The sequence below is a fragment of the Protobothrops mucrosquamatus genome, unplaced genomic scaffold (assembly GCF_001527695.2).
Source record: "Protobothrops mucrosquamatus isolate PMUCROS unplaced genomic scaffold, P.Mucros_1.0 scaffold245, whole genome shotgun sequence".
NCBI lineage: Eukaryota > Metazoa > Chordata > Lepidosauria > Squamata > Viperidae > Protobothrops > Protobothrops mucrosquamatus.
The window spans coordinates 617,091-627,056 of record NW_015386595.1 but is presented as its reverse complement, the minus strand read 5'-3'; positions in this window follow the sequence as shown (position 1 = coordinate 627,056).

Here is a 9,966-nt window from a genome sequence, read left to right as displayed (position 1 = left end):
CGCCTACATCGTCCATATAGGACGACTCGGGAACTCAACTCCTACCCCGGGCAGCTCACCTATCCCCTTATGCCCAGGGGAAAGGTATCAAGCCGTTTGACAGCAGATGCTAGCTGTCAAACCGGCTTTTACGCAAAACAGGCGGGAGGCAGCAAACAGCTGCGACCGACGAAATCGCCTGCCACCGGAAGTCCTCCATTTGTAGTATATGTTAATGGCAAATTGATTTTGCCAACAGAAAGAGTGCAGATAGAGAGAAATGGCATAAAAAATTACATTTTCAGGAGGACCTTTGAAGGCTGATGCATGAAACTATCAAAGATACTTTTATTACAAAATCTATTTCTATTTTAGCTTAGAGTCAGTATAGTCCAACCACCATTATTGGAGAGAGGTAGATTCAGGTGAAGAAGAACCAAGAATTAGAAGTGATGACAGTCCTAAAAATATCAGCATGACTAGTATGGCACCAATAGGAGCAATGCTAGTCAGAATCAGGAAAGTGGTTGTTCCTATGCAAAAAAAATAGGATAAAAGTACAGATTTCCTTTGCTAGCCATTTATATTATCTCTAGGGCATTTCTGCACTTCTGTTTAAGCTGCTGTTGTCCTTATGCTCATGCCAGTTTGACTCTAAGCCAGTTTAAAAAATTCTTGTCTGCACTGAGACACTTTGGCAACATATTCAATCTAGATTGAGATGAAAATATTTACTATAATATCTACTGTAAAGCATACTGAATATGTACAATCTATTGGCCTGTCCATCTATCTAAATAGTCAACAGAAGCAGCAATTTAATGATAACAAAAGGCTTTTTACCTGCACACTTTTTGTGGCCTTCACATCTTCAGTCATTAGACTATCCACATCCTAGCTAGTTCTGATTGTTTGTGTATGGGGGAATGTCTTAAGATAATTCTTGTGGAAAACTGTGTAACATACTGATGTCTTCAAACATTATAATAGTCAGATTGCTTTAAACTGATTTTTAGACTTTCAGTGGAGTCTAGTTCCAATATTTAAGGAGTTGCCACAAAGAGGGGGTTAATCTATTCTCTAAAGCACGGGAAGGCAGGAAAAGAAGCAATGGAAACTAATCAAGGAGAGAACTAAGGAGAAATTTCTTGATCATTAGAACAATTAATCAGGGGAATGACTTACCTCCAGAAGTTTTAGGTGGTCCAACATTGGAGGTTTGAACAACCATTTGTCTGAAGTAGTATAGGGTTTCCTGCTTCAGCAGAGAGTTGAATTAGAAGACTTCCATGGTCCCTTTCAATTCTGCTATTCTGTTATTTTGTCTTTGCTGAAATCAAGATATGATATGTCCCCTGCATTCCTGTGGTATCAAAACTAGTCATTATATTAATAAAGTAGATAAGGGTGGATTGCATTTATTTATCCTTAACCCATGCTGACTGTTCCATACTATTTTTTAAAAAAATATGTATAAACTGCCTGAGGACATTTTGAACTATTCCACAATGAATAGGACTGAGGCTACCATACAACAGTACGGGTTCTTTACAACAGTGATATAACAACTGAGTTTGCCATTTCTAATGGGTGAAACAGGGTTGTGTGCTAGCCTCAGTCCTCTTCAATCTGTTCTTCACTTGCATGTTGTTACATTTCATCCAGAGTCTGAAGAAAGGAGTGTGCATCAGGTATTGTTTGGATGGCTCTTTCTTTGACAATTGCCACCTGAATGCATGGATGAAATGCTTCTTTATGTTTATTCAATAAACCCTCTTGGCTGATATTTGCATGCTTCTGGCACAGTAATCTATAGTTTATTTATTAATATTTTATGCCTCCCATCTACCTGATAGAGCAATTCTTGGCTGCTTAAAGTTGATGCTGAATAAATTCTCAGAAGCTGCTATGCTCTTTGGCCTACCTATTAGCTTAAACAAAACTGAAGTACTTTACCAGCCCATGTCAAATATCAAACCCATAGAAACAAAAAACAACAACAACAACCCACTGTTGATGACACCCAGTTGACAAATGTAAACAGTTACAAATACATTGGCAGCAGCATCTTGATTGATGGTCTTTGGGCAAAGAAATTAACTCCAAGATCAGCAAGGCCAGCCAGGCACTAGGGGGACTGCATACTAGAGTGTTCAGTTGACACAACATATGTATCTCCACAAAATCAAAAGTCTACAGAACTGTGGTTATTCCTTCCCTTTTCAAATAATTGCAAAAATGTTGCATATGCGCTCTCTGCTCCACTCTTGTCATTTGTCTTGGATCATGTACATTGAGTCCCTGATTATCAGAGCCCAGATGAGATGGGTGGAACATGTCATCAGAATGATGCCCATCATATGCCTCACCAGTTGCTCTATAGTATCCTGGAGTATGATAAGAGACCTCAAGGTCAACACCCAAGCTCTACAAAGACACTGTCAACGAAACCATAGGCCACTTGATATCCAGCCAAGGGAACTAGAAACTGTAGTTGCTGGTAGAACCACTGGCAAGGCCTTATAGGACAGGCACCATCAAAAACTTATTGAATGTTTCTTCCAGTAGCAATAAAAAGGCCTTCTGAAAAATTATAGTCACTATGCATGATGGTTCTCCTTTTAAATCACACAATTTCACTGTATAACTTCAGAATCAATATGAAAAAAAGACATTCGGTGTGCTGAATGTTTTTTTTTTTTCAAGTAGCATCTCAGAGAAGTATCAGAAAGCAGGGACTGCTCATCTGTTTGCTTTTTTAATACTACAGTGCAAAAATATCATTGAACTGATGACTTCATATTTTGGAGAAAAAGCATATTTATAAAAAACCAAATCCTGGTTACAGCACTATCTGAATCAGGTCGAAATGTTCATCATGAAGTGAGAAAGACTTTCTTGATTTACTCAGCACAGTCCCTACACATTACTTATTTTTTTCCTAGTGCTAATGGCAAGCCATCAATCATCAGAACTGTAATCAAATTTTTCAGAAGGCCATAGGCAGCATTTTAAATCATTTATTATGTGCCAGCTTACCTCTCTTAACTTACCAAGTGCCCACAATACTGCTAAATATATTCTTCACCCTACTATTCCTTTTGTGCCGTTCATTTTAAATCTATTGTTGCTGTATCATCTGTAGATATAGTCTTAATATTCTTGTCACTAGAGCAATTTAAAGTTTTTGTACACTAAGGAGTTTTAAATTTTTCTTGATTAATGTTAATATCTAAAATGTATGCGTAGTTGTATATAATTGTAGTTGTAGTCCCTGTCTGAGGCAGATGGGCAGTTAAGAAGTATGAAATATAAATAAATAAATAGTAAATATGCATGTGTGAATATAATTAGATGTCTATCTATATCCTACTAAGACTCTGATTCTTGTAATCTTTAACTAGGTGAAACTGTGTGCCATGAGGAAAAACTTTTTGAACCAAGGTATCTCAAATGGGCTAACTTATAGAACGTGTCCAAAATCAGGACCCATGTCTTCCATGGAGTTAAAATTTGGCAAATTGTATAAAATACTTTATGAGATGAATCAGTTTATTATATACTACAAAATGTCATAAAACATTTCTTGATCTGATATTTGACAGTGTATACAGTTCAACATGGGCTAAACAGTTTATGACATAATACACAATGTCATAAAACATTTCCTGTGCTCATGTATGACTGTGCTAGGCAGTTCAGCATGGGCTATTTTCGAGGCAAATACATCTCTGAAAGTATCCCAGCTTTTCCAATGAAGGCTGTACATTAATTCTATCATTGCTGGAAGCACTGAGGAACTGGTAAGGAAATATTTCTGAAATAATTAACCAACAGGGCATGGGTTGTCTACTATGTAAATAAAAATCTTTAATAATCTTTAATAAATATGAGTTTTCTATCAATTATGTGCAGAGTCACACCTGGTGAAGTAAAATAAATATATGTGTTTGTTCATCCCCATATCTAATCTCAAATATAATCTAATCCTGCTATAGTCATTTCGGATTAACAGATCTTCAGTAGTGGAGTTTTCCATATTAATATATAAAAAGCACAATTATTGGATGAATGATCAGTCAAGTCAAAAAGTTATAATTTGTGAATGGTGGTTCTTGTATATGCACAGAAGCCCTGATGTCAATTAATGTGCAGCAGCAGAGCCTTTCTGTACCAGAAAGGCTAGCAATAGGATACACATTTCCCATTCCTATTAAAATATATTCAGTGTGTTGTCTTTCTTTTCCGGGTGTCATTATAATTATGAATTTAGAGAAAATGTTATTGTCTTAAAGCCCTTTTAACACTTTGAATGCTAAATAACAGAGTGTGTAATTAATTAATGTGGTGGTATTTCAGAGTTCAATATTGACTCTCAAAATAACTCATCTACTTGATTACAAAGGTGCTAACCCTGTTCAAAATTTATGGTCCTTTTCCTAGATTTGTACTCTGCCTAAAGTCCATTGGGTATAAATAAATAAATAAATAAATAAATAAATAAATAAATAAATAAATAAATAAATAAATAAATAAGTAAGTAAGTAAGTAAGTAAGTAAGTAAGTAAGTAAGTAAGTAAGTAAGTAAGTAAGTAAGTAAGTAAGTAAGTAAATAAATAAATAAATAAATAAATAAATAAATAAATAAATAAATAAATAAATGACTTATGAGTGGTTTCAGAGGCTTAGTAAGGCAATCAGGAAGCTTTTCTATAGTCAGCCTCTCTAGAAAGTTTATAAGTGCTTCCCCTCCCAGGCATTTTATCATGTAATAACATGCAACATAACATAGTATGTAGATTTACATTTCAGATACAAATATAAGTATTTGTTTATTTATTTATTATTTAGTTATTTTACTATTTTTTTTTATTCTATCCATCTCTCCTACTGTATAAAGCAACTCTGAACACTTATTTAGGCTATTCTAAATGCATACTTGAAACTGAACAAGTGACTATTGCATAATTGTTAATAGAAAATTTTCAGGATGATATTAAAATAAATATCAAGCAAAGGTTAGGGTTAGAGTAGAAGAATGTTGATTCCTTTTAGCAAAAGCAAAAGAAGTTTTACTATAATTGCCAAAGCCAACAGAGGATAATACAATTAGGACTACACTATTAATTTACAAGACTGCAATGATCACTAATTTAGAGAAAAACCTAATTAATGTATTACCTAGGAAACTTATGTTCCTTTGATTTAATATGAAAAATAAAGAAATAAGGAAATCACATTTCCTGCTATATATCTGACTTTTTAGGTAGAAGCTTAGCTCAAAGGCTTAATTCATTTATTCCTATATGGCAATGATGGCGAATCTTTTAGCGACTGAGTGCCCAAACTGCAAACCAAAACCCACTTATTTATCACCGGGTGCCAGGTGGGCGTGGCTGTGGTGGTCATGGCAGACTGGGTGGGTGTGGCCAAGGTGGGTGTGGTCACCTCGATGTTGTTCGTGGGGAGGGATGCCTGTGGGGGCTGGGCAGGGTTGGGGGAGATCCAGGGGATCTCTGGCAGGTGGGGCGGTGGGCAGGAGACTCGTCCTGTGGGGTGAGGCAAGGCAAGGCGAGGCGAGGCAGGGCAGGGGTGCCATTGTTGCAGGGCCAGGCAAGGCAGGGGCCAGGGAGGCGATGCAGTGGGTCGTGCCCAGGAAAAGGAGAGCATGCGAGGCCAGGAGGGATGGGATGGAGGGAAGGGAAACCAGCCGTGCTGGGATGCATCCAGCCATGTGGGACCTCGGCGAGTTAGCAGGCAGCTGGTTGAAGAGGGACGGTTGCCATCTCTGGGGCATGGCACGCGTGCCCACAGAGAGGGCTCTGAGTGCTGCCTCTGGCACGCATGCCATAGGTTCGCCACCACTGCTATATGGTACTAGTCAGCCCTTTGACATTGTAGGCAAAAGCTTCATTTAGGCATGATGAAAACTGAAATGCTCAACACATGAGGATTCCAGTTGCAACTGTCACTGAAATGACATCTCTCTATGGACTAAAAATATGTTTAGGAGAAAACATGGCTCACATAGAATCCAACACAAGTAACTAGGTCATCTGAAGACATCGTGTGAACCACACTAGTGAGAGCAGTTTCAGGTCAGAAAGGATTGACAATTCCTTCTCTTAATATCCACCTTTGGGGTAATTATTAAAGAAAAGGAAAGCCACACAGCTGAATATTTATTGAAGTATGGAAGTTTTTTATGTGAGTTCACTTTTCACTCTATTTATTTCTTAGATATATGAAGTAGCTATGACTTACACAAGGAAAGAGAGAACAGAAATAGTTGTAAACAACAGTTTTTACTTCTTAGTAAATGAAAACTTAACATGAGAATAACAAGCACTCCAAAACAACCACAGTGATGAAATAATGCATAGTATAGCAGAGATTAGTAAGAAAGACAACTTCAAAGTGTGTTTTTTATACAAAGAGTTCCTGGACTCTTAGCTAGACATTCCAAGTAAGTCCACACACCCCAGAGACTTCTGCTTTGGTTGTTATCTAAGCATGATTGCTACTAGATTTCATGACTAAATCAGTATGCTATGTCTCACATCTTTCTTATCAGAGAACTGCACAGGAATGCACCTGTTTTCCATGAAAACCTGCTGTTCAATCTAGCTGCTACTTTAGAAAATGTGAGATATACTGATAGCAAGGCTTAATAAAAATTCTTGTGTGCTAAGCAATCCAGCTTTGATACAGTAATGCCCAAATAAACCAAATAATTCTAAAAATTCTGCAACAAGAATTTAATATAGATTCTCTGAATTGGTAGAACATCTATTGAAGATTCAGTATATAATATTTAACATCAATATTCAAAATGTAGCAGTGAATGCCTATTATAATTAATGTTTTCTAGTCTGTTTTCTAGTAATGGTACTTAAAGAGATATTTCATCTTCATACATAGTACACTATATTTATGTAAACAGCTAACAACCAACACTTGTACTATATATCCAAGATTTCAATTAATTATTTGAGATAAGTTGAGTAAACTGATATTTGTCATACTTTTCTGAAGACCTGGGATTCATATTATCTTCAACACAAAAGGAACAGCCTGCTGTTAAAAACTTACAAAACATTTAGATAACAGCTAAAGAAATCTTTCAGTGTCTGAGTCGTAGTCAAAAGAAAAAGAAAGTGCTACTTGTTGATATTATTCATCATTTCTTTATTTCCAGTACTCTCCCTTCTCAGTGGCCATTTTTTCTCTCCTGCTTTCAGTTGCTAGTGAAAATAATGCACAACCAGAAATAATGGCTGTAAACAATGAGTCCACTGCAGAGTAGATAGTAGTTTGGTCTGTTAATATCAGAATTCCAATTAAATTGCATATCCTGTGAATTGCTATTAATGATAAAGTAAATGGCTAAATGACAAATATATTCATTTAGTAAGTTTAAAATCATTGTAAAAGACTGAGTAAGTGAAAGTTATGCCTCTCAATGTTTTTTAGCCATATATTTATTATTCTTAATTTGTAGAAACCCATCAGCTTTAAGAAACATCACTCCAGATAGTAAGTATTTATCCCAGTTGGTTCACAGACTTTTGATCACTATTCAGATGTGTCCATAGCCAGTCTCTTTGAGGCCATGCCACTTAAGATCAAGATTCAAACTAGACCAGGTTTTATCAAAAGAAACTTGCCAGCTCTCTGCAATTTTTCTTTCTGCATCAACTTCAATTCCTAGAATATTAGAATATTAGAATATTCTAAAATCAGCTAAATTCCTTTGGAGGTACAACTCCAGACAATATTAGTACAATATTTGCTTTGTCTGATATTATGAACGTAGGCTATACTGGATTTTTTAAAATTTAAGTCCTGGTTTTAAATCTTTCAAAATAGGTAATTTACAAATGGACAAAGAATGTAACTTTTTTGCTGTTATTATGCAAAATTTCTATATGGAACGTTACAGGTTATCTGAAAAGTTAGAAAAAAATATCTTGGGAGGTAGATTTGGGATTGGAACTTGTTTATCTTACTGTGACTCTTTGTGGGATATAATTTATTTTAAATTTACTTCAGCTGCAAAATAGAATGCACATAATATTATTGGTGCAGTTGTAAACACATTGGTGCATATTAACAAATTTGGTGGCAATGTCCAATATCAGTCTTAATATTCCTAATTTGTTGTGGATCCTTCTTAAAGTATATGTCTTATGCAATATTAGAAGTTAATATAATTAAATTATCTTTTGCCCGGTGTGCTAATGCCAAATATTTAATGGGCTGAATGAGAGAAAAGAAGCTGAAATTAAGATAGTGTTGGCAGAGAGAAAGCTGGCAAGGACTGAAGTAAATCGTTTCATGGAAAAAGGATGTACTTGCACAGAAAGAAAATGTGCAGTGTGTAACTGCTTCTGGATTTGCAGTTGATGGCTGTGATGAAGAGTGCATTTACACAGCTATGGGCAATGCCTCAACTATGACCCTTCCTGAATTAATCAGACTTAGTAACAGTTATTTATGTCTGGGTTATGTTTGAGTACTGCATTGTACTTTATATGGGGCTGCCTTGAAATTTGTCCAGAAATTACAGTGGATTTATTCCTTCACTTCTTCTAGTTGCTAACTCTGAGTCTGGCTATAATCACAATAAGAAAAGATATTTCTTATGCATTCATGCATACATCAATCCATCCATTAAAAAAAGGTTTAAAAAGAAGGGTTTAGGTGATTGATGATAATTAAATAAAGGCTAGGTAGGAAAACATCTGCCTCTTACTTGTCTACTATTTGGCTAGAGTTCCTTTGGCAATATAATGTGACATAGAAGGAGTACTGCCTAGAAGAAAGAACATGGCACTTTATTCTGCTGGTTCATTTTTTAAAAGTTCTGAATATTGGGGGATCAATTTAGCTCTCTAGTGCAGTCTACTCCAAAGGAACCAAACTCTGAGCCAATGTCACTTCAATATCAAATTGCTCCAGGAAAGTAGGGAATAGTTGAGAAATATCCCAGGGTAGAGAAGATAGGTGGGCTGGCAGTCAAGTTGTTGTCTAAGAATAATCAGTAACAGAATTTAAGGAAGTGAGTATAATCCATGTTCTTGTGCATGAGCATCAAACGGTAGATTCCACTTTCAACTTTTACAAATAATTAATATTGACTTGCTGTTAGAACCTTCTAGAGTCTCATAGGCTCAGGGTCATTGTGCTTATTTGGAAACCCTGCCTTTCTTCTTACTGAATTGTCTTGTCTGCCGAAGTCAATGGCCCTATAAACAGAACTGCCAGGGGAAATCCAAAATGCTGGAAACTTTTTCAAGAGAATTTAAAAAAAAAAAAATGAAGCAACTTTAGAAGTTCACAAGCCAAATCCCATGACCTGCCAAAGTAATCTAAACTCAGCTGTAGCTGCTGAAACTATGAACTGGGGAAACAAAGATGAGGAATCTTTTCTGTGGTTCTGAATGTGTTGAAATGGATATTGAAATTAGAGTATAATTAGGCACCTATGGAAATAGGTTGGGAGAGATGCTACTGCAGTGGAGAGTGATACTTTTCAGCAGTATATTTTCTCTTTTCTGTTCTTGTTGAGTAGATCTCATTAGCACACCTTGGTGCATTTAATTACCTCCTCAGAATTAATGCAGCTTGTTCTGTATAATACATTCTATCACATTCACAGTCACTCTTTCTGTGACAGAACAGGAAAGGTCAGAAGGTCTTAGTCTGCCTGATCAAACTGAAAACATAAAATTCCCAGCTTCGTCTGCATTTTATATAAGAGGATTGAAGGAAAAGAACAGGTTTTTACAAAATATATTTTTAATTCTAATATGATTTCAATGTATACATTTCTTCTCCTTTCAAACATTCTCTTAATTCTGTATATAATTTGTGAGGAAAATAAAAATTTCTCCAGAGTTATTTTTGTTTCACAGCACTCATATATTTAGTATTGCGGTTCTGCATTTGTTTGTAGTGAGTAACTGCAGCTATAGTCTTCTTCTG